This window comes from Equus caballus, chromosome 9 (genome assembly GCF_041296265.1).
Source record: "Equus caballus isolate H_3958 breed thoroughbred chromosome 9, TB-T2T, whole genome shotgun sequence".
Classification (NCBI taxonomy): domain Eukaryota; kingdom Metazoa; phylum Chordata; class Mammalia; order Perissodactyla; family Equidae; genus Equus; species Equus caballus.
In genome coordinates this window covers 25,954,408-25,978,740 of record NC_091692.1, presented here as the reverse complement: position 1 = coordinate 25,978,740, position 24,333 = coordinate 25,954,408, and the positions used below count along the sequence as shown (strand labels likewise).

Genomic DNA, 24,333 nt, shown 5'->3' with positions numbered 1-24,333 from the left:
CGTGTGCCATTGCCTATATAGTATGCCATGCATTTTATAGTTGCATATAATTATTGTTGCATTATGCAGGACATTGTTAGGTAGAGGTTAAGAGGTTATTGCTTTCCAGGAACCTCAGACTCTAACTTAGGCTGACAAGTAAGAATCAACCTGTGCCAGGTGGAATTCTGCAATCTCTGGAAAGAGAGGAATTAAAGGAAAAGCCAACAACACCCCTCAGTGATCCACCCTGAAATTTATCACTTTTATCACCATATGACTTTATTTTCTTATGCCAGATATAAGATGTTCTGATATGAAAGCTTGGGCTCTGGTTGGCTAGAAGGAACTCAGCCTCTCCCATCCCCAGGCCTTACAGAGCCGAGCTTGTAGAATTGCAGCTGAGCACAGGTGAATTTAATGGGGAATGCCTTCTAACGGGCTGTGTTCTCTACTCTGCGTCATTCTGGGGAACCCATCCCTGTCTGCCCTCAAGTGAGGGGGTTCCTGGGACGTGGGACGTATAGTACTAAAAGCCAGAAGAGTCACCAGTAAACCAGGGCCTGTTGGTCCCCCTTCTGATTCCTAGCAGCCCTCCTCTCTGGTACACAGCCGTGTGAGGTTAATGCTCACCAAGCTGGCTCCTGACAGCAGTTGAATTTGCCGCCCTAGTGGCCAGGAAGGAACTGGGGTTGAGTAGACATGGTTCTAACTTCAGCTCCACTGCTTACTAACCCTGCAAATGGAGTTGACTTCTCTGAGCCTCTGCTTCCTGTATACCAATAAGAATAACAGCAAGCCAGTAGGAGTTTGGGGAAGGTTACATGACAGCTCTGGGAAGTGCCTAGCACAGCATAGGTGTGTGAGAAGTGGGGGCCCCTCCTTTCCCCTCAAGATGAACTATTTAGAGAAGACAGTCAGTACCTTCACAGGCATAACCATTTTGAGCTTTGTCAATATTATTATTTGGCTAGGTCCTGCATCAGAAAGATTAGCAAGATTTCAACCATGCGACTCATAAGCATAATGTCGGTGGGTTGTAGACACTAAATCTTGGTCCCTATATCTAATTCTTAAATCGTGTCAGGTCATTGTGTGCAGGTCACTTTCTGTTGTTTTTCTATCAGTTTTCCCATAAATAAGATAGAAATATTTTTTTAAAGTGCTCTAAAGAATGTCGTGAAAAGCCGAGTTTTTGTCTTATTACCCAAATATTTTCAACTGTTCTAGGCGATTATTGTATTTAAAGTTCATTAAAACTTTGTTTTTTTCTAAGTTCTTAAATTTCAGATAAATGACCTTGTGAAGACATATAACAATACATATTGTTATTGTCATTAACATTTTTCATTACTCCTCGTGCATTCAAGATTATTTTCAGAGTACAAGGTGGGTCTTTTTTTTTTTAAGTGGTTCCTTGTTTAAGGAAACTAAAAGAGAAGATAAAGGCATAATATAAAAAGACCTTGTAATGTTCTTTTCGTCAAACCTCTGAGTTTTTTCAACCTAGAACATGAAGGCTCCTGTGTAGTATATATGTAAGCCATCTTTAAAGGAATATACAAACGCCAGTTTCTGTGAGTTACTCATGTGACTGCAATTGCAGGAAATAATTTACAAGGTCCTTTTGTTTCTGATTTCGTGTTATCTTAATCAAACGTAAGTAATTGATAGTTTCTCCTGGAAAGTTTCCTTTTAGAAAACTTCTCTGGGATGGAGTTTTGTTTTTTATATTGTGAGTGTTAGATACTTGAGAAATTGTTGGGAGTAAAACCAAACTTTGCACATTTTTTTGTGTGTTAAATAGTCCTGACCAAAAAATATATGTTAGTTTTCCCCAAATGCCTTTTTTTTTTTCCATTTTTGTGTTTCCTAAAGCTGGTCCTCCATAGCGAGTGATTTGTTCCTTGTCCATGACTCATCCACCTTTCACGCCAGCATCTCTGACTTTTGCCTTTTCCAAGATCAGCTCTTTGCCAAGCGAATGACTCAGAGCTCAGGTTCCACAATACCGTCAGGTGTGGCTCCTCTGAAGCCGTCTCAGCTGACTTTGAGCAAGGTCTCCCTCAGGAGCCAGCTACAGTAATGAGACCCACTGGGCGATCTAACCGAGCCAGGCTTTTGACCTTGCTTGCTGGTTTTTGAAAAAAGAAGAGGAAGAAGAGGAGGCCTCGTCTGGAAAAAGTAGCTTGGTTTTTAGTTGTTTTATTCTCTTTATCCACAAAAATCGTACAGCCTTCTGGAAGGATAGATATAGAGATACTCATCTCTCTAAAATACTCCTATACTTAGAAAATATAATTCTGTTTTTGAAGATTTAACATATATTTAATACGAAGTTCAAGAGGCCACACTTTAAATTATTAAATTACCAATTAAGTTACTTCGTATATTTAAAATGCTGTTTTTTTAATCAAGTGAAAGACAAATTTTGTGTTACTGTGGAAAGTTTTTGGTGGTGGTTGTTCATTAGGCTGTCACAATGTCAGTTCATTGTCAGTGTGGTCATTGCTTTGTACAAAGAGCAGCAGAAAAGTTAACTCCATCATCTGTGGAAGGCCTGCTCTAGGAGCACTGTGCTGGAAGTGTGCTGAACTCAAAAAAGTAAATTGGCCAGAGTTTTACCCGCAGAACAAGTTTATTTGGGAACAAGTAAAAGAATTGCAATTCAGGATATGCACACTATGGCGGACCATAGGCAAATCCAGAGAACAAAGGAGGGGCGCTTGCTTTTATAGAGAAAAAGGGGAGTTGGGAGAGGCTGTAATAAATGAAAACTCAATTGGAGGAAACTGGGAGGCCAAAGTGTAGAGGCTTCTCATTGGCTAGGTTGCTACAGTCTCTCATTGGCTGGGCTGTTGCCAGGCCAGGGGGAGAAATCTTCCTTCCTCTGCTAGATGGTAAAGTGGAAAACACCTTCCTGTTGGAGATGCAAGCATACCTCTCTTCCTGTTGGCAGTAACTGGCAACTTATGCTAGAGTGTGAGAGCTCCCCCTACAGGTCTTCCCAACTCTAATTTAGTTGCGATTTCTTCTATTAATTTCACAGACGTCATATGGCTCTGCAGTTTTCACTTGCCCTGCAGAGAAAGTATTAGAATCTTCTTTGTGTAGATGAGGATATAAGAACCAAAGAGGTTAAACTTCATTCCAAAGGGCAACCATGTGGTAAGACAGACGCTGGGTCTAAACTCCAAGTTTACCCCAGGCTCTCCTATTAAACCCCTTACCAGACCTTTCACACCATTTGATTTCTTTACAATGATGGAGTCATAAATGGAACAGGAAAGTTGGTTGAGGGAAATTGGGCAATGGGAAAGGTGGAGTGGGAAAGTTACAGGAACACATGGATGTCTGCTAGAATATTAGAATGATTTCATGGAAGTCGTCAATTAATAAGAGAACGGAAGAGACCAAACATCGAGGAATGACAGAAAGAGACCATAAGAGCACACACGTTAGAGACAGAGGAGGACACGTGCAGAGTGATTGCATTTGTGCCAGGAGAAAAACTAGAATATCAGGATTTTCACATTTTATGTATTCTCCAACCTGTTAAGTGTCTGCTGCCATCATTGGTTTGGATTGAGAAAGCGTTCATGTGTTCTGACTGCTCAGAGAAGTTCAGAGAGAGACCATGCTCCCCAGGACCATGTGATTAGTGAGCACTGGAGTATCCTCTCCACGCTGGTCTCTCTCTTCAGTAGCCTAGTGCTGTAGTCTGAATGTTTGTGTCCCATCCCCCCAAATTTGTATGTTGAAATCCTAATGCCCAATGTGATGGTATTAGGAGATGGGGCCTTTGGGAGGTGCTTAATTCGTGAGAGTGGAGCCCTCGTGGATGGGATTAGTGCTCTTATAAAGCAGGCTCCAGAGAGATACCTTGCTCCTCCTGCCGTATGAGGACACAGTGAGAAGTTGGTAGTCTGCAGCCCAGAAGAGGCCCTTCACCAGGATGCAGCCATGCTGGTGCCTTGATCTTGGACTTCCTGCTTCCAGCACTGTGAGAAATAAATGTTTGTTGGTTTATAAGCCACCCGTCTGTGGGATTTTGTCATAGCAGCCCGAACAGACTAAGACACCTAGGATAAAAGTATGTTGAATATTCAATTCTGCTTTTCTTTTGTGTATCTGTGTTCAGAGATGCAACAGAAAACCTGAAAAATACTCTTAATCCTCATTTCTTCTTCTTTGAGAACTCCTCCTACTTAGCAGGGGAGGAGATGCTGCTTTCTCGGTGCATGGTCTTTGGGTAGTATTTGGACTTACCTACTCTCACAGCTTCGCATAGCACTGGTCCATCATCGTCCTGACATATTTATCTCTTGACTTTACTTGAGTCTGATGGGTCTAATTCTCTGTAGGAGACATTTACAATAGAGCTCAGCATCATCCTTGGTCAAAGAGAAGCAGTTTTCACCATGACAGTCAGTCCTCGGGAAGGAAGCCCATTGAGTGACTCCCGGTTCTTTACTACACGTGCCCAATCAGGCATCAAGCCTTGGTGACTTTTCCTCCGGCATCATGCATCATTTATTGGTGTTGCCATCTCTTCATCACCAGAAAACTCCGATACTGACTTAAGCTTATGCTAGTCAGCCTGCCTGTAGTCTCTGCTCTCAGACCAGTCCATTTAGTAACCAGAAAATTCTTTTGCAAACACTCTTTTCATTGTATTACTTCCCTGCTCCAAAACCCTGTTTCCCCCCAGTTACCTGTAGATCACATTTAAATTTCAGAGCCTGCCAGGTAAAGCCGCCTCTCCACTGGGCTCTCCACATTTATCCAAAGTCAGTATCCATTATTCTTCTCATGTTCTTCACACACTGGGCTCATCAGAGTTTATGTGTTTTTTCTTGCCTGGAATTCCTTCACAATTGCTTTCTCATGAAGTCCAAAAGTTCCTTTCAGACCATGTCCAAAGTTACTTTTTATTTTAAAAGAAAGCTTTTTAAAGCAAAATCCCAGAATTTTTACTATTCATTCAGTGAACAGGTTTCTTCACAATTTATGTACTTTTATAAGTAGTCTTGAAATTATTCTTTAAGCATTATATGATTCTCAAATTATATGATAAATTCATTAAAAAAATTTTCCTTAATGAAATTGTCCCATTCACAACAACATGGATGGACCTTGAGGGTATTATGTTAAGTGAAATAAGCCAGATAGAGAAAGATGAAGTCTGTATGACTCCACTCGTAGGTGGAAGTTAAACATGTGGACAAAGAGAACAGATTAGTGGTTACCAGGGGAAGGGGGGGTGGGGGGTAGGCACAAAGGGTGAAGTGGTGCACCTACAACACGACTGACAATAATGTACAACTGAAATTTCACAAGGTTGTAAACTATCATACTCTTAATAAAAAGTAAAAAAAAAATTTTTTTTCCTTAACGCTGTGAATGCATGGGCTTTCAGTGGTTTGAGAGGATGAATAAACAAGCAGTGCTCTTCCAAGCTACCTCAGGCATCCAGATAGTGCACTGTGAGAACATGGGCTGGGGTTGAAATCCTAGAGGAGATTTTAGGTCGTTTTGCAGCCTTAGCACAGTTCTGTGAGCTGATTAACTTTCTGAGGAGTAGGAACGAAGTAATTTACTAACCTGGGAAGCTCTTCATAAAAATAATTTTATTCAACAACACAGAAGGGAAAGCTGTTGTCAGTTCTTAAATATCCATAATAGAGTGATATCTAAAGTGACGTATAGAAAACATAATCAGGAGGAACATAGCAGCATCTCCTCTGAAGGGAAAACAGACCGACTGACAGCAGGAAGCACAAGCAGAAACTCGATCGAAACCCCGCTCATTTGTGAGGCCCGTTTCAGATTTCCCCTCCTGTGTGAGGGTTTTCTTATCTGGAAATCTCCATTTATTCAGAATTTACATTCTGTGGGTTCATAGTCCCTTAAGGCTCTGAGTCCATAGTCATATACTTTTTTCAGTCTCTGGGAAGGTAAATGGCACTTATCATAATCTGATTTATGTTACAATAAGTTGCTTCTGCCTCTTTCTAGTAGATTATAAGCAGTTTGAGAGTAAGAGTTATGTTTTAACTTTTCATCTTTAGAATACAGCACAGAATGTAGCAAACCGTAAGGATTAAGAATGGTTTGTGGACCTTTAAAGGGCTGAAGGACTTTTTGTGCATGTAAAGGAAAGTCACTGTAAGTTTTTCATCTGCCTTTTTATAAGCTCTGATAGCAGCATCTACAGATATAAGACATGGTGACACGGGGAGTTAACAGGGGCAGTGGCATCATTTCACTAAAAGAGTGAGAAACAGTCTGCTTGTGGAGAAAGGAAGGAGAAAACAAAGTCAGAAACAAAGGAAGAAAAGAACAGGAAAAATTGAGTTGTTTGTAGTTCAACATTATGGTATGGAATTCTAAGAACTTGAGCTTAAACTCTAATCAAAGTAGGGAATAATCAAGGCATAATTAGTTTTATGAAAAGGCTCTTTAAATCTGGACTCCTCAACTGCATTTAAAATACGGTTTTATTTACAAAATGAAGTTTAGCTACAGTTCTGTTTTTAGCTCTAATTGAGTGTTCCACAAATTCAACATTCAAAAACTCAATTATTTGTGATTGGCTCAAGTTCAATAATTGCCTTGATTCTGCAGTTTGGGGGAGGTACCACCTCAAAGGACCACACGTTGGAGCTGATGAAGGATGAAGAGTGAGCGCAACCATCCCCCACTCTTCACACTCACCTTCACGTCCTGTCTCTGTGTTAATCCAGTCATCATTTCCATTGAAAAACGTCTATCTGGGGGGCCGGCCCAGTGGCGCAGTGGTTAAGTTCGAACGTTCTGCTTTGGCGGCCCAGGGCTCGCCAGTTTGGATCCCAGGTGTGGACATGGCACCACCTGGCAAGCCATGCTGTGGTAGGCGTCCCACATATAAAGTAGAGGGAGATGGGAACGGATGTTAGCTCAGGGCCAGTGTTCCTCAGCAAAAAGAGGAGGATTGGCAGCAGATGTTAGCTCAGGGCTAATCTTCCTCAAAAAAAAAAAAGAGACAAACTCTTTTCAAGCATCACTTTAATGGCAGTTGGCCTATAAATAGTGTCAGTTTCTAATTTTAAGTGATTTTATAAGATTCTCATGCTTTCTTTCCATCCAGTTAGCAGTGGACTTGAATTTCAATTTTTTGAAATATGACATATTCACTAAAAGCTTAGCACCCCATTCACCCTATCACTCTCCATCTCCTAGGTAAAGAGGGGGTTGTGAAACCTCACTCCTCACCTGTTAATGTTGATTACTTCTCCAGAGGTTCCTCTCAGGTGCCAGTGGAGTTTTTATAATGTCATTACTGGGCAAATTATGGTAAATAGCCACCAAGTAGCATTAGATTCTAAGCACAGCACAAGGAGTAGCTCCTACCCTCTGTTCTCCCAGGACACCCTCGAGGACACTCTCGAGGACACTGTCTTACAGGTACGTCAGCGTAGTCATCCCTGATCATATGAGGCACACAGGTCGGGCAGTCAGAGTCGCGATTGAGGCCTGCCTCCCTGACCCCAGCCCACCGCCGTCTCTGCCTCTCTCTCAGGCTCTGCTCTAAACCTGGCAGCAGACAGCAAAAATAGGAAAAAGCAGGGCTTTGTTTTCTTTTCCTCTCTTACTTTTATTTGTAGTTCAACATTTCATGCTGTGTTTTTAAGGAAAAAAATCTCCCCCTTTCCATTTTTGGTCATACCCTTCCACTTAGCCAACCAAAAAATGTTGGAAAACTGATACCCTTATAGATTTAATTTAAGCTTTTGACCATTGGCTTGTCATGAACAAGAAAGATTTGTGCATTTGTTGAACTCTGGCCCGAAAAAGTTTCACATTAGTTGTTTTTAGAGAGTGTAATGAATTTTCCTGAAATACACCTGGCACATGTATTTACAAAGCATTTCAAGACTATGTTCACTTTCTCCCCCACCAGACGTATATTTTCTGTGCTTTGACCATTCCGCAGGACTTGGCCCCGTTATGCAGTGTGCTGCATTCTGCTTTCATGGAGCTGTTGATTCCTCACTGCATTCCTTGTGTGCTGCCCATTTGCACATGTGGCCTTGCCCACTATACTGGGGTTTATCAGCTGTGTGCAGTGATCACTTTCACAACTGGATCTTCAGCCCTTCTAAGGTAGTCTCCAGGAGTGCTAGGCCGAGGTAAATTGCCTCATCTGGAGTGTTTGAGAGCATCTCTCTCTTAACATACTTTGGTCACTAAGCATTCGACTAAGAGATGCTAATTTACGATTAAGGAAAAATATATGAATATGTGACTGTAGGTCTCCCATTAAGAAACAGGAAATTAAGAGATCACTTAAGGACATTTTATGCCAAATTTGCAGCATTTTAGAGTTTCTTATTATACCTTGCTAATGATACTTGACATTATACATGTTTGCAATGTATCTTATTATCTTAAATACAACTATGTTTCCAAGCTCTATGATCATTAGACATTTCCCTCCAATCGATCTCTTATTTTTAAGCCTTTTGAAACCTGGTTTTGAAGTGCTATTTGAAGTCTTCTTATGTTTTAAACTAAGTAGCCACTTTATTGGCACTTAGCCTTGTACGTAAGTAGGACCACCATGTGCTTTTTAGGATATTTCATAGAAAGTGCTACTTCTCTTTTAAACTTGTGCATTGTTGCTGTGATGTGTAAAATACTTTACAAACTGCGTCTTTTGGTTTCCAGTCAGTAATGGATGGTGATGCTCTCTGAGTACATTTCAATACTAATATATTTCCCAGGGAAGACAATGGAATGTAATAGCTCCATAGTGTCGTGACTTACATAATGTTGCACACGTAGAACAATGTGGAGCTGGTGTTTTTCTTGGCATTTATTGGGCGCTTTGCAGGGCCAGTCATGGTGTCAAGTCCTTTATATGCGTCATCTCCCCTGATTCTCACAACAGGTAGTTGTTGGAACAAAGCAGGTAATCACGGGGCGAGATTTGAGCCCATGTTTTTCTGGCTACAGATCCATCCTTCTTACAAACCTTGCCAAAATGTGTCGAGTGTGATAGTTTTTGTGCACCAGGTGTTTCTCAGTCTTTGGAGGTAAATGCTTTCTTCCTATTTAGAAACCATATTCTTTTGACAGGTTAGATTTACTGAAGGTTTGTCTGAAAAAAAGAACTTGCTGTAGATGCCAACGAAGACTTCCCCTTCAGGCTTGTTTATTGGATAGTGGCCCCAAAGAGACCAGTGCTCTCCATCACCTTCATCCTCATCTGGGAGCCTTCAGATGGGTCTCCTAACTTCTGGGACTCAGGTCACAGGACTCTGCGCCCAGCTGTCTGATTTGAGGCTACTGATGCAGCAGTAGCAATTTGCATTCTCCTTAAAGACTTAGACATTTTATAAAGCACTTTCACTTCAACAGTCTTGAGGAGTAAGGGGGAACTATTATCTCAACTTTTAGATGAGGCAACAGAAGCGTAGGAGAAAAGTGACTTCTCAAAGTTTCATTGCTCACAACTGGAAAAGCCAGAATACAAGTTCATCTGTCTCCTTCTACATCACAACTCCAAATCGAGACCTCTGTCGGGGGGGCAGCACCTCATTTGCTCATCAGTAGAATGAATGAATTAAACTTCACCAGTGGCTTTCAAACTCTGTTCTCTGGAGTACCAGAGGCTTCAAGGCCAGCAGGGCATTGAGATTGCAGCCTCTGCTTAGGCAAAACCACCACATCTGTGTATTTTACATACTGAAGTTCCACATAACCTTTACTCTAGGGAAAGCTTCTGGAGCTAAAAAAAAAAAGACTCCTGAACATCAAGGTTCATATTATATTCTAAGTTCTAGCCTTTAGGGGCTCGTGCCAATTAAACAAGTCAATGAAATTAATATAAACATGAGAGAATTGTCAATGGGAAAATATGATCTGGCTCACAAAATTAATTTGCAGCTTTCCAAAAATACATCTTTTGGGCGAGGCCCAGAGACTCCCCCAGATGCAGAGCTCCCTAATGCCTAGTTCAGTGGCAAGTACCTAGTTCAAGCCCCAGTCCTGCCTGGTCTGGGGTTTTGCAGCTTTCCTCACCCACTCCGATACACTCCGCACACTCCAGAGAGTGCAAGCGACTTAAAGCCAGGTTGCTCACTGCACACCACCCTTCACTGGCTCCCATCATTTACAAGGTCGAGTTCAGGCCCCTTGACTTGGATGAGAGATTCCCTGTAAAGATCTGTCTCCCTCTGCTGCTCTATCTTTCTCCCTCATGAACTTTCCCTGTAGGACTGTGAAAGGACCCACAGCCCCTGTGAGTACTGGGCTCTCTATGCCTTTGGGCTTGGGTTTTTTCTATTCCTGTGCCTGGCACTTGGCCTCTGGAGTCTGCTCAGACTTCACTTCTTCCAGGATGGCTTCATTTAACCCTTGGGCTCTGTTATGTAACCCCATGTACCCCTCTCTGATAGTTTCATAGCCTCTCATGTACCTTCATCTCCACTCTGAAACAGACCCTTTCAATTCAAATGATGTCTCTTCCCTCCATCTGTGATCTCCTCAGTGACAGAGCATAGATTTCAGTCATTTTTATATACCTCATGGTTAGAATAGCACCTGGCTCATAGGAGGGGCCCAATAACTGTTTGCCTAAATGAAATTAAATGGAACTATACATTTTATTGTATATATTTTAAGCAATGCACAGAATATAAAAGATTTTATGTATTTTACACCTTTTATAGTATGCTAGGATTATAAGTGATTTCATAATTAATTTTAAAAGATAATCACAACTTTTAGTTTTTCTGTTAAAATCTCATTTTACTATGTGCATACATATATTTAGTGAGTCTGTATAAAACAGGGAATTTCCACACCTTTCCAGTCACTCCACAGCTGCTTTCATTATTTTACTGACTTGATGAATTCCTAGTTGCATCAAGGCCCAAATGATGTTTTCAAGTCATATATCTAGGTTAGAACTCCTACGATAAAATGACATTTCCAGACAGAATTCTCCGTCTTTCATAGTTTGTCTGACTTCAATGAAATATTTGTCTTTCTTTCCATAATACGTTGTCTGTCTTATCTTCATTTTTGAAAGAGATTTGAGTGGAGGGATTGTATATGCTTCTTTTTATGGGATTCTATGAATATGAGCACTTAGTTTAATAAACCAAGTTATATTTCCCAAACTTTAGAAAGGGTTATGATTGTGTGCACTAGACTTTGTGTGGAAGTTCCAAGAACACCGTACCCCTTCAGCCTGATGCCCTCATCCTTGGTACAGCCTCATCCTTTGAGTGAGAGCAGGAGGGCACGAGAGTTATGACCGCCTTCCAAGGGGAAGCAATATTTTGTCCAAAAACCATCAAGGACAGAGTTTTCTGCTTTCCATACTAGCTTTTTGATCTGAGGGCTTACAAGGTGAAACCCATGCACATCAACTTGCTGCCTTGTAAATTTGATCCCTTGTAAATCTGCGACATTTTTCCTTGTTACAACAGTTTTATATTCTCATGTACGTAAATACTGCCTTTGACAGGAGCAGAGCCTCGTGCCATGAATATTCCTTCAGCAGTGGTGAGAACTCTGCAATAAAGCTTTGAAGTTTTAGGATGACAATCAAATGGTCCAACAAAGGGCAGAGAGAAGCTAAAATAAAACCTTCACAGATGAGTGGTTTTATTTCTCTTCAACTATGTGGTCCTAATACTACTGCCTTTGTGCATCGTCCACATGAATTGGTGAACTTTAGTGTGCAAGGATGATAAAGTATTTCGTCAGTTGAAGGTCATCTATGGCTAAGCTATAATTTCTACAGTTCTGAGAAAATCAGAGATCTCTGTCAACCTTATCATTTGCATTGGGGATCTGTTTAGATGTTTAATGCTTATTTGACTGCTGCCTTCCTCAGTTGTAGTGCTTAAAATATGGTGCCTGAGATTCACAGTAATTTAATTTTGTGGTTTGACTTATTTGTGGGTGCCTTAGTTTTATGGTTCTTGCTTTCCGCGGAAAAACATAATAGAATCTGAGCTCAAAGCCATTACCTTCTACTACCCAAAGTGCATTTCTTTCCCTGGTCATTTTTTTCTGATTAGCACCCATAATTTTAGTTTGCAGTTTATTCAGTTGGATGTGATAAATGGATTAGTACCAAAATAATTATTGACAATTTCAAAAAACACTTGCAGGGGGAAAATGGTAAACAGTCTAATGATGCAATGACGATACAGAGAATTTAAGAAGTAGCTATAATATGGATGCATTGATGATAACTTACTTCTAAGTTAAAGTTACTCATTTTAAAACTTCACATTGTCCTTGTTTATTTTTGGATCAGGAGATCATCTTTTAGAAGAAAGCATTTCATAGAAGTAACATACCACTGAAACTAATTTTTACTTTACAAACATATTTTTGCCATTATGGAGTCTTTCAGAAAATTTTATTCTTTAGAAGTATGGTTTCTGCCCTTCTCCCCAAAAATGTCATACATTAGCAAGATTCAGTAGCAGAGCTTCAAATAACTAGTTTTATTCAAAATAAAGGCTAAGGTATCTGTACGCTCCTTTGAGAATCTCAGGATTTTCATCTCATCATTTATACAGATTGACTTGAGTTTTTCCCCACAAAGTCTAGCAGAGGAAACTGCCTATTTTTTAATATTAACAATACTTATTAACAGTAGTAATTATAGCAGCTAACATTTATTGATGCTTGCTATGCTTTTTGCCCCCTTTTAAGCATTTACCTGGATTTTCTCACTTAATCTTCACAACATTCCCTTGAGACAGATGTGGAAACTGGAGCACACGAGTCCCCTCCCCATGGGACTGCTTTCTGCTTGGGTTGGCCATGCGTTGCAGGTTTGTCGGCGGACTTCACCCTCCTAGGCAAGGGCCCTTCTAGTAAATCGTGTCCTTTAGTTGACCACACGGTCTCTGTAGTGGACCAAAAGTTAATGCTGTTCCAGAAGGTAAACACTGTAAGACAAGAGAGAAGGGCATTTTCGTGCTCATCTCTCCAGCCAGAATTATATTTGAAGCAAAGCAGAATGACAACATTTCCTTTCAAAAAAAAACCCCCAGTGAAGGCGCCCTTGTTCAGGGTTTTGTGGCCACTCAGTTTCAGATGATAGAGCATCTCCTGCACTTGTTTCCAGTGGGACAAAAGCCTCTCCCTCATCCTTGCTTTCTGCTTGATTCTTCTCATGATCACTTGGTCGTTTTCACAACTCAGTTGTCCAGCTGGTGTTCATGAGGCCCCTGCTGGACAGTAACCACTCGTGCTTCATCTACTTGGAGGGTGTTGCCCATGTCCAGCTTTTTGGCTCAGCCCCTCCTCTCTCTCAGGACTCAGGATCAGAATTTTGTAATCAGGTGTGCTGAGACTCACATCATGAATTAAAGCGAAATTTGTGGATGGCTTTATCACCACCATGCCTCCATCAGAACACATGCCTGATGGTTGTTCATACACTAAAGAGTAGAGAAAAAATTTAAGCTTAGGTAACTTGTGAACATTAATGCCATATGCATTCTCATAAAAATAAAAATCCTCCCCCAAATCATAATTGATAGTGACCCTGGAAACCCAACATGCAGATCCCTCTTCTCCTCACGTGGTTGCTGAGTTATAGGGAATGTGTGAAATAATCTCTCCATGGCAGAGGAGTCTGTTACCATGGAAACACGCTTACTAGTTTCTAAACCCTTCTGGCTGGTTCCAGGAACATTAGCTCTATTCTAATATTAAAAAAATAAATCTAAGATTAATATCTGGCTTTTAAATAGTTGTAATTGTTTAAAGAAAAGCATTCATTTCAAATTACACATAGACCCTTCTCATCTGGAGAAGTGTTACCTTTGATATTATTTATACTGGTATTTCATACAGGCAGAGTGACCACTGCTGGACCACTCACATCTGTTGCCACTAACTGAGCCTTCGTTTTCCATATTGTAATTTGGGGCTTGGCATTAGATTGATCTGGGAGAACATAATTTTATTTAATCATACTTTACTATTTATGTACTATTTTTCTCTTTTAAATCTCTGCTTCCTTATGGAGACATGCTATATTTGTCAAGCCTACTGTCCCCGCACAGACAGGACGATTAATTGTGCGCTTTTCCCGTTGTCAGGAGATCGTGTGTACAGTGTCTCTATTCCCACCAACTTCTTAGTTTGAAACTGGGAATAACATCTAAAGGAAGGCTCCGAAATATTCAAAGTTTTATACTAATGAATTGTACTTAAATATTTAAATGTAGTTTTTAAAAGTGAATAGTTAAGTTTAAAAAATTAAACATTTGACTCATTTGCAGTGTTTAAATATATTTTTGAAACTGAGCAAAGTAAGTTTGTTTATTCATTCTGTTTGTTGGGTTCTTGCTTAATATGCAGTACACTTCTGGTCCTCCCTCCCTCGTGTCCCTCAGGGTGGATTTAGTGCTCTCATCGACCACGTTTATTTGCATACGTTTATTGTGATTTTATATATGTGCTGTTAAAGTGTTTAATGTATGTGGATATGAATACTGTGTAATACACACACACATTTACTCATATATATATATATATATATATACGCATATCTCGAACTGTATTGTCCTTTCCTTTCAGAATAGACCTCATCTATTTCTTATGTATTTTCTTACTACGGTATTTCTTAATATCTGTTTTCTTTTCTATTGTGTAGCATGTGGTATTACATGTAGGTGGGCCGAATGAAGGCTGTGTGTTTTATGTGCTTCATTTTCATTTAAAAAGTTTTTGTTGATTTCTTTCAGTCTCTTCATTCTCTCTCCTTCTGCCTGATTGCTAAGCTTTCAAAAGTATTACCCTTTTGTTCTAGTCTAGTCACGTTTGTGAATGTCCATGCTTTCTGCCTCTGGAGTGCTCTGTCAGTTGTGTCTGGCTAAACTTTACCTTGCCCTAATCCCTGGCCCTTGTCTCTTTCTTTTCTCTTAGAATTTAGATTCTAGGAATATCTTTTAGAGTCAGGGATTATATATAAACTCTCTTCTCTAGGTTCTGTGTAAAATCCAGCACATTTACCTTCACAAACTATAAATACTGACATAGCACCTCTTAAATTTTAATCTGGTGCTTCCTCGTATACTTTGAACAGTCATTAATTCAATTTTGGGTACTTGTAGTTATTCCCATAAGGTACATTCTGAAGGTGGGCGGGCTCCTTCAAAGAGAGCAATACGCAGGTTGTTGCATTTTGGTTCTGTTATCAGTTGAATACATTTCACATATTGTGTTAGTCTGCTAGGGCCGCCTTAACGAAATACCACAGGTTGAGCAGTTTAAACAACAGACTTTTATTCCCTCACAGTTCTGGAGGCTAGAAGTCTAGGTTCAGGTCTCCAGGGTTCATTCCTTGTTCCATACCTCTCCCCTAGCTTCTGGGGTTTGCTGGCAATCTTTCCCGTTCCTTGGCCTGTAGAAGCATAACCCCGATCTCTGCCTTCATCTTCACATGGTGTTCTACGTGTGTGTGTATCTGTGTCCAGGGTCCCCCTTTTCATAAAGACACCAGTCATATTAGATTAGGGGCCCACCCTACTCCCATGTGACCTCATCTTAACTAATTACGTCTGCAGCAACCCTATTTCCAAATAAGGTCACATTCTGAGGTACTGGGGGTTGGGACATGAACATATGAATTTTAGAGGACACAATTCAACCTACAACACATATCATTACAATAAAACTTGTTTTATATCCTAAGTCTATTCAGTGATTTTACAGCAAGTAGACCTTGTGTTAGGATCATAATACAAATCAAACACAATTGGTGCGGATGCATTTACTAAGCAAAGTCTTGAGCGTTTATGCCTTGGCAGCTCCGCTCAGCGCTCTGATTGCTCTCCTACTTGGAGGGCCCATTTATTCCTAATCATACTAGCGTAACCTCATTTAAAGACTAAATTAATTGTTTCTAAATTGTGCCAGCAATTGTTACTCCTGGATGCCAGCGAGATCTCTAAACATCTTTTTAACCTTTTTATCAAATGATAATTTCATTTTAATACAAAAAAAAATGACCGTAATGAATTTTAGTCAGAATAAACCACTGTATATTATTTATTGGAGCTATATTTATTTCCAATCTAGATAATCTGACTTCCTCCAAAATCTAGTATTTGCTGTTTCAGGAATTAATTTTTTGAGGTACTATGCTACCTTGTACTTTAATCATGGTGGATTTAAGTCACCAGCCAGTAAGACAGCCAGTTTCTAAATGGCGAACAGCATGTACTGGCTCACCGTTGTTTCTGCCTCTTGGCACCATTTCCTCAAAGTTACAGGTCGGTGCCCACCAGCCGTGAGGCAGTAGTGACTGTCTTGGTTGGAGTCCCAGGGTACGTGCTTCCTTTGTTCCCCATGGGAGACAGTAAAGCAGTAAGCTGGAGCTATCGCATTTGCCAGCTGTGTTTATTCTATTTAAATGGTGCTCAGGCCCTACATCTAAAACTTGAAAGGAAAGGAAGTCTTCAGTATTAATCCCTGCTTTTAGTTATTTTCTGGACCATCACATCTTACTTTCCTGTCATTCAACGATGCTAACGCATTCACCAACACTTTTCAAGAAGGTGTTTACGTTAAAGCAGAGTGAGCATGTTGAGAGACGCAGATTGCACGTAGCTCAGCCACTGCTTCAGTGGAGTTCAGGGTGAGTCGCCTGCCTCTGTTACAGAGGGAGGAGCTCTGACTGACAGAACGTGGAAAAGATGAGACGGAGCAGCAAGTGGGTATTCCCACAAGTCACTTTGCTTCCATTTTACAGCGAAAAGTTGGGAAGTTATCAATGAACGGTGTACCAACTTCTTATTGTGTGATTTGATGTTAATGTTAGAGGTTTACCATTGTTGATATAATTTGATTTTCAATAAAATTACATATTCCTCATGTCCAGTTTTGCTTCAAATTATGTCTAAATTAACTAATTAAGAATAGTTTTTAAATGTACGAAACTACTTTCAACCAGGATATGTGATTTCAAATTATGGAAAGGAATTTATTTGGGCAAGTATTAATATGAAGCTAATTAGATTTGTTGCATAAACAAGTTGATTTCCACCAGGATCATAACAATATATCTGACTTGCAGCCACTGGGCTGGGCTTGTTCGAGCTTCCTCCTCAGCTCCACCATCAGCTGCCATTCTCCCTTTGTGCTGCCATCTCTTGTTGGTACCACCCGTGCAGCCTCTGCTTTCGTTCATTCTCATTTCACATATATGTTCAGTGGGCATCTCCAGTTCCCTGAGTTCCCGCCTTTCCCTCCTTCCCAGAGGGACCTGCACATCTGTCCTCCACACTAGCCCACTGCCTTCTCTCAGCTGTTGCTCCTCACATTGATCAGTCACTCAGGCTAGAAACTTCAAAACCATTGAAGAGGTTCAAGAAGAGAGTAATATGATCAGACATGGGCTTTAGAAGAGTCAGTCATTGTCTTTATCTATGCAATATTATATAGTGCAGTGCTTATTATTTTAAAAAACCAATTGAATTAAGCAACTCTACGAGGCAAAAAAGGGATGAATATGTACCTAAGGGTCTTAAACCTGAATTTTAAAAAAATTGTGTTTGTTTTACGGCAAGTTTCAGTTCTCAAAAGTGTTAAACTTTGTAAGGATTGTACAGAGAGAGATTTATAAAGTTGACTCAATTAATGCAGTATAGACAGTGTGATGTGTGTTTCTATAAGCAAATACCCATGTCATTTCCTGGACATCAGTCAACCTTCATGATAAACCACACATGCAATACCCCATGGTCCCATCATTTTCAGTACTGTGACCCCTTCCAGGAAGTGTAAAGATACAAAAATGAGTCATAATAGTTTTATTTTTCTAGCACATCCTGTTTCTTTATCTGGCACTCCGTAGAATGTATGTGAATGTGAATAAGGATCCAAGTGACTTCTTATCCTTTGAAATCCAGCTCTGGCATCACCACTTCTAGAAAGCCTCTTCTCTTCCACCTCCCCGAGTCCCACACTGTTCATTCAGGGCCTTTCCTTGAAGTTCCCCTGGTGCTGTGTTCCTAGTTCTAACAGACTGTGTGTCACACTCTGGTATAACTGTCTGGTTGCCTTGCCCAGCTAGAGCACAGCTCATTAGAAACTAGAACCATGTTCTCTCACTCACTCCTCACCACCTCATGCCGGGCTTATTACTGGGCCTACTCAGTTTGTATTTGCAAAATAAATGAGTGAAGGACCAAGACAGGGGTATATTGACCCTGTGTCCAGCTCCTTAACCTTTGCTTCTCTGCATACTTATATTTTGTGCTTTGATTTTTCTGAAGACTAGTCTTTCAGGGATTACGTGTCAACGTAAGAAACACATTGCTTGGATAGGATGTTTCTTGGAGGTGTAATGTGGAATCGTGTGGTTAAAAAGGGACACTGTAGTTCCACCTGTTCCTCTCCAAGAATTGCAGCGAAGCCTTCACAACCTGACGTGCATGCAGCGAATTGTAAGGAAGTCTAAGAAAGATTATAGAACACTGAGAGCAGGCTGGGTCCAGGGCAGAGCAGAAAATCATCTACTGAAACTACGAATAAAATGAAATGTAAGTTTATCTTTTTATATACTATTTTCTTATTCACGTCTTTGCACCTGGGAGGGAGAAGACTACAGGGTAGAGGACACTAGGTTGAAAGGGAGTGGCTGTAGAATTCTTTGTAACATATAAAAGTGATTGTAATTGTTAAACGTCGACGTGAAATAACTGGTTTGCAGCTTTCTATGATGTAAGACAATATTCAACTGCTTTTGAAGTAATTACTCCCCACATTTTTTCTACTGATACTCTTATTTTTATGCTATATTTGTGTATTTTCAAAAACTTATCATTTGATTGCCTTTTTCACTATCCTTTAAATACTTGAAATTCTGTTTTTACATACAGATATAAACAATCGATATAAAATTACATCGTATAGAATAATATTTTGAAAAGGTTCTCAGATGACATGGCTCAGTGATTTCTTAAAGGACAGAAAAACACCTTATTAATGGAGAAAACCAAACATCCATCTTCTCCTGGGAATACAGGTTGAATTTTAATTGAGTAACTTGCATCAGCCACATCATGTTACTGACGTCTATCAGGCAAGTGGGCTTCTATACCAGGAGTTCTTTACAGAAAAAGAAGTCTTTCTTTTCCTTTTCCTTTCCTGGGAGATGATAGCTTCCTCCTATGGGTAACCATCAACTATGCGGGCCGAGAGTGGTAACTAGCAATGGAACTGGGTGCTCTGGGGCGGCATTTTCTTTTGTATGGGGAAGGCAGTAACTAGTTTCAGAGACTTGCCGTTTTCCTAAAATTGCTTTGGGCTCCATGTTACCTAAGCTTCTGGAACAAGTCCTGGAGCCAGAACACTTGAGTTTTATCATAGCTCTACCACCCAATGTGGGGTCATCTTGACAAGCTAGTTAACGTCTATAAGCTTACATTTCCTCAGGGTTATGTGGATTAAATGAGAAGATGAATATAAAGCATTTAATATATAGTGTTTTTTGCTCTTGTTTTGATGGTCCGGTTTTTTTGCATTGTAAAGGATGGTTGAGTTATTTTTCAGAATGTTTCATTTTTCCTATATTCAGATGTCGTTTTCAGCTCTGAATGTTGATGCAAAGCTTGGGAATTTGGTTGTTTCCTGAGCGTAAACAAATGTGAAATACTCTGTTGTAGCCCATGGAGTTAGAACAAAAATCACCAGTGGATTTGAATTCTGCCCAGTTGTTTCTCTTTGCTTTACATGGCTCCAATCTGCATGAATTTCAGTTAGATGTTTTAGTTAAATAAAACCAGTTGCCCCACGCCACAGTTCGAATTTCAGTTAGCGTGGTATATTAACTGTAATTGCGTAAAGCACCAACTTGATAGTTAGCGCTTCAGTCTACAGGTCACTATATAAATAGCAGGTGCTCATCGTGATGGATGACCAATCACGTCATTTCTTTCAAAGTCTGTCCGTGATGGTCACTGCACGTCTATCATTCAATTCACCCACAGACAGGAAAGCATGTCGCTGTGTTCCCTCCTTGTCTTGCAGTGATAACTCATGTGACGTTTTATAAAAAATGGATACTTAAAAAGGGAATTGGCCAAGCCAGGTGGAAGTGCAGCAGAGCAATGAAAAGTGATGATGCTGGAAGTGAAATTCAAATCAAACATATATGGAAGAAATAGCTCCGGGGAATGTTGACACTGCCGTCACTTGAGAGACTGTAGATGTGCACACGGGAGCCGAGTGAAGGGGACTTATCAGCATGAATGAAGAAAGTGGTTGTGACAGAAAGGATGAAGATGTCCCAGAGGAAGTGACGCTATCAAAAACTTCACATGAAAGGATTTCTTGGACATATTCACTCCATTGAAGGCACAAAGGATTAAATGTTGGAAGCTGATCCAAACTTAGACAGGTGTGTGGCGATTCACTAAGGCATAGAAAAGATGCTCACCCCATAGCGTGTGCTGTAGGATGGGATGAGGACGGCAAGCATGGGTCGCTCAAACTACTCTTGGTAAATTTTTACAAAGAAATCAAACGTTCTCAATGTGTTTATGTTGTCAGTTAGAGTGATTTAAATTATAGTGTTCATTTGTCTTTATAACTGATAATGAGAGTTTTAAACTTTTGTCGGTAAGTTTTTAAAGGTCACAGAGCCATTGTAATTGTTGCCATTGATTATTAAATACATATTGCTTGGTTTCAGCTTATATGGTTCTTTTTACAGTCATAATCTTGCAAAGCGAGGGACCATCTGTAGTGAAAAATAGTCAAGCGAATCCTGTTGCCGTTTGGATTTTCTATTACTGAAAAATTAGTTCACACATCCTCTTTAATATTGTCAGTATTTTCAGGTACTTTCCCAGCCTATTAAAGGCAATCCATCTGGTAATAGATGCTTTATTGATTCTAGAACTTACCTGACTTTGTAATACTTATTACTTTTGATTTTCAAAAAGTCTAGAAATTAAATATTCAGAGGCTTAGGTTTTTGTGGTACTTTTAGTGAAATATGTTTGCACTATAAAAGTTTGCGTTTGTTTGTTTTCGTTGTAAAAGGAGGCCCCACTAGTATGCTCCACAGGCAAACAGCCAAACTGCTGCCTTATATATAGCATATTCCATGACAGTTCTTTAGTGTTTGCTAGATTTGCTGCTCATGTCTGCGGTCTCTTGGGGGTGAGAAATGTAATCTTGCTAGCTAATGTAAGTCAACAAGCTGTGGGGCATCGTTGTCTATTTTGTAGTATTCATGCAGAATGTTTTGATTTTAAAATGTCCAGAATACTTAAAACTGTCTTATATCATTCAACTTCCTAATAAGTACCTATAATTTAAAACCTCCAAATTGGTTGGTTTTGAAATAATGTTAATATAATGAATAATAATAAGAGCTTCTGGGTTATTTTTAATGCATCAGATCCTGTGCTGTGGGCTGTGTAAGAGAAAGGAACTGTGATTACCATTTTGGAGAATGTCCCCATGGCCACCAGCATGCCCACGTCATTGTGTTGTTCCCCACCGGGCTGCACACTGACAACATGCTTGCTCACATACAGTAACGAAAAGCCTGTGTGGGAATGTTTGTGCTTTTAAAGATTGGATTAATCGTGTCCAGGGAATGAAGCAGATTTAAACACAGCTCAGAGTAATTCTCAGAATGGGAAGATTGACTTCTGCTCTGCCATTTCCAACTTTTTACTAAAATAACGTCCTTACTAGTCATGTAGCAAAGAGACTAGTTGATTTTGTTCTTTTGGGGATCTGCCCTCTTTATATACGTGAATTTTTATAGTTTTTCCTATAATTTATCTTATCATGTTCATCAGCTTTATAAAGAAAAAATAAAATTTTTTACTCCAAACATTTTTGCCTGAACCTGAGGTGAAGATTACCACAAGGAGCAACAAGAAGATGCCAGTGATGGTAAAGAGGGATCAGAAATGGTGATTTTGAAGATCCTGTGCTAATTTTTAGATTCTGGCTATACTTTTACTCACATTGATAAATAAGGGCAATTTCAGGAATAGGAAAATGGGGACTACATGAACCTAAACCAACACTGCCATGGGTGACACCTTCAGAATCATTGCAGGACCACAGGAGGCAGCCCTGAGGCCACTTCGGGACAGGCCTTAACTGCAGACCTGATCTAAAAAATCACATGAAGCCTCTCCTTTGACTTGAATCCCACGGGAGGCTTTCTGGTACATTCAGGAAAATGGTGGCTTGGAATTTATTGCTCTTCCTCGCCGGCTTCCTGGCCAGCAGAGTCCCCTGCTCCAGGGGGGCTGCACCTTGCAGCCTGGCTGCCCGAATGCAGCCAGGAGCTCCTGACATATCATAAGCACAGCCTGCTCCAAGAAAGCCCTTCAGGCTCCAGCTCCTGCTGTCTTCACTTTCTGCCTACTGCTGTGAATTCCATCCTCCTTCATTTGGCTTTTGGTGGGTCATGACTTAGCCCAGATGGCTCCTTCTGCCAGCACTGCCTGCCCCTTCTCCCAATTTGTCATTTTGTGAGCTGCAGTCAAAATGTTGAAGAATTCTTTCCCACCCTTGCCAGGAACTTCATTACTTCTTCACCTGGATTCTGGAAATAATTTATTCTTAACCACCATGATACCTCCTGTTTATTGGCTGTCTGTTACGCGCCAGGGCACTTGACATGCATGATCTCAATTCAGCAAACAATCCTGTTTAACCCTATTACAGACTCTAGTAGGTGAGGAGACAAGTACCTTGCCCAAGATGTCACTAGTAAATAGTGGAATCTGAATTGAAACACTTGTCCTCTTTATAGCACATCACACATTGCATGATTATTGTCTCCCTGCTTCATTTTTATCCTCCCCACGTGACTATAAAGTTCTCTGTCTTATTTCTTTATCACTTCCATCTCCACCCTAAAAATCCAGCCCCATGCTTGGCACACAGCCCTTGTTCCATAAATAAAGTTTACTGGAGACCACATGAGGGACTGAATGAAAGTTTGAATCAATTCCCAAGAGCTACAGGGTAAGAACAGAATCAGCAAGAAAGACTAAAATCCAGTTTTACAAAATTAGCATAATATGTGCAAGAATAATTTTCTGTTAGAGAAATTTGGCCATGGTGAGAGTCTATGTAAATAGAACTCTTAAAGACCCCAGGGCTCAATTTCCTTACTGGTCTCGAGCAAAGGCACAATAGCTGTTTCGTTAAGGGCTCCTAAAAATGGTGATTTCATTTTCTACAGTACTATTCCTATGTAGGCACCTTTTCTGGTTACTGGCCAGGGGGCATAGGAAGGCGTTTTGGGGAAGAGGGCTTGCTGTTGTCTAGAGTGGCTCACACTCCTCCCTAAGTGTGTGCTCCACTGCCACAGTTGAAGGACAGACAGGAAAACGAGGTCAGCAATCCTGGACAGTGGCAAGGTGCCCGGGACACGGGTGGGGAATCCAGAGGGCCAGCAGGCATCCCGACTGACATCGGAGAAGCAGAAGGCTGTGGGATTGCCAGAGTGGCCTCTTGAGCCAGTGCAATCCAGCCTGCCGTGATTGTTGACCCTTAGACTGCCTAACACCCGACTGCCCTTGAGTCATTAATCTGCCCTTCCGAGCAACTTATTTATCATGACAGTGAGCCAGGCTCGGAGAAACAGTCTACTGTAACCTATTCAGTTTATTTCTTCAAAGGTTGTAGTGAGTGGCTCAGAGACAGGGCCAAATAGAAAATTCAGAACATCATGCCTTCTGTGTTTACCCTGATGATTATTCTCTTCCATTACTGTCAACTGAACAGCATGGGGAACAGAATTCCCTGAAAAATTGAGATATGGGACACCAGCCAGGTCTGAAGCTTCCATCCAAAAGAAATAATCTGTGATTTGGGGCTAGCAGGAATTAAACGTGCTATCTACTTAAAATCCATTTTTTATATTTGGACTGTTTAGAATTATTTGTTCAAGAACCTCGTTGAGGCAGATGATTATATTATCATACTCATTTGTTTCGAGGAGGAAAATAGCCTTATTTGCCTCAAACCAGAAAGTGCTACTAAATGCTGTGATTAGAAAAAGGAGAAAGAAATCTGTTTATTTAAAAAATTTATTTATGACATTATTATGCATTTTAATTTGTAGAGGAGAAAAAGGAAAGGAACTGGTTAAGACGATTAAAATTTAAATTTCTCTCTGGAGAATCAGTGACTCATAAAATGACTCAGAAGGTGAGCATAGTGGGAAATGTTACACTGATTTATGTGTAATGAAAATCCAGTTTTAACTAAAGGTAACAGTATTTAGCATTGTTTTTCTTATCATTTCTTTCTTTACCATAAATCAGAGCCCCTGACAAA

The 24,333-nt window shown here is 40.3% G+C and overlaps 1 protein-coding gene across 10 annotated transcripts in view; it reads left to right on the top strand.

Annotated features, from left to right (window-relative positions):
* The window catches only part of FAM110B (family with sequence similarity 110 member B), a 145,127-nt gene that overhangs the window by 83,524 nt on the left and 37,270 nt on the right, over window positions 1-24,333 (top strand). Inside the window, exon 1 of one of the 10 annotated variants that reach the window (XM_070221526.1) lies at window positions 20,041-20,410. The exons of the other annotated variants lie outside the window; for them this stretch is intronic. The gene's annotated coding sequence lies outside the window, so the exon portion shown is untranslated. Of the gene's footprint in view, window positions 1-20,040; window positions 20,411-24,333 lie in introns of those variants that run through there. 10 annotated transcript variants of the gene reach the window in all.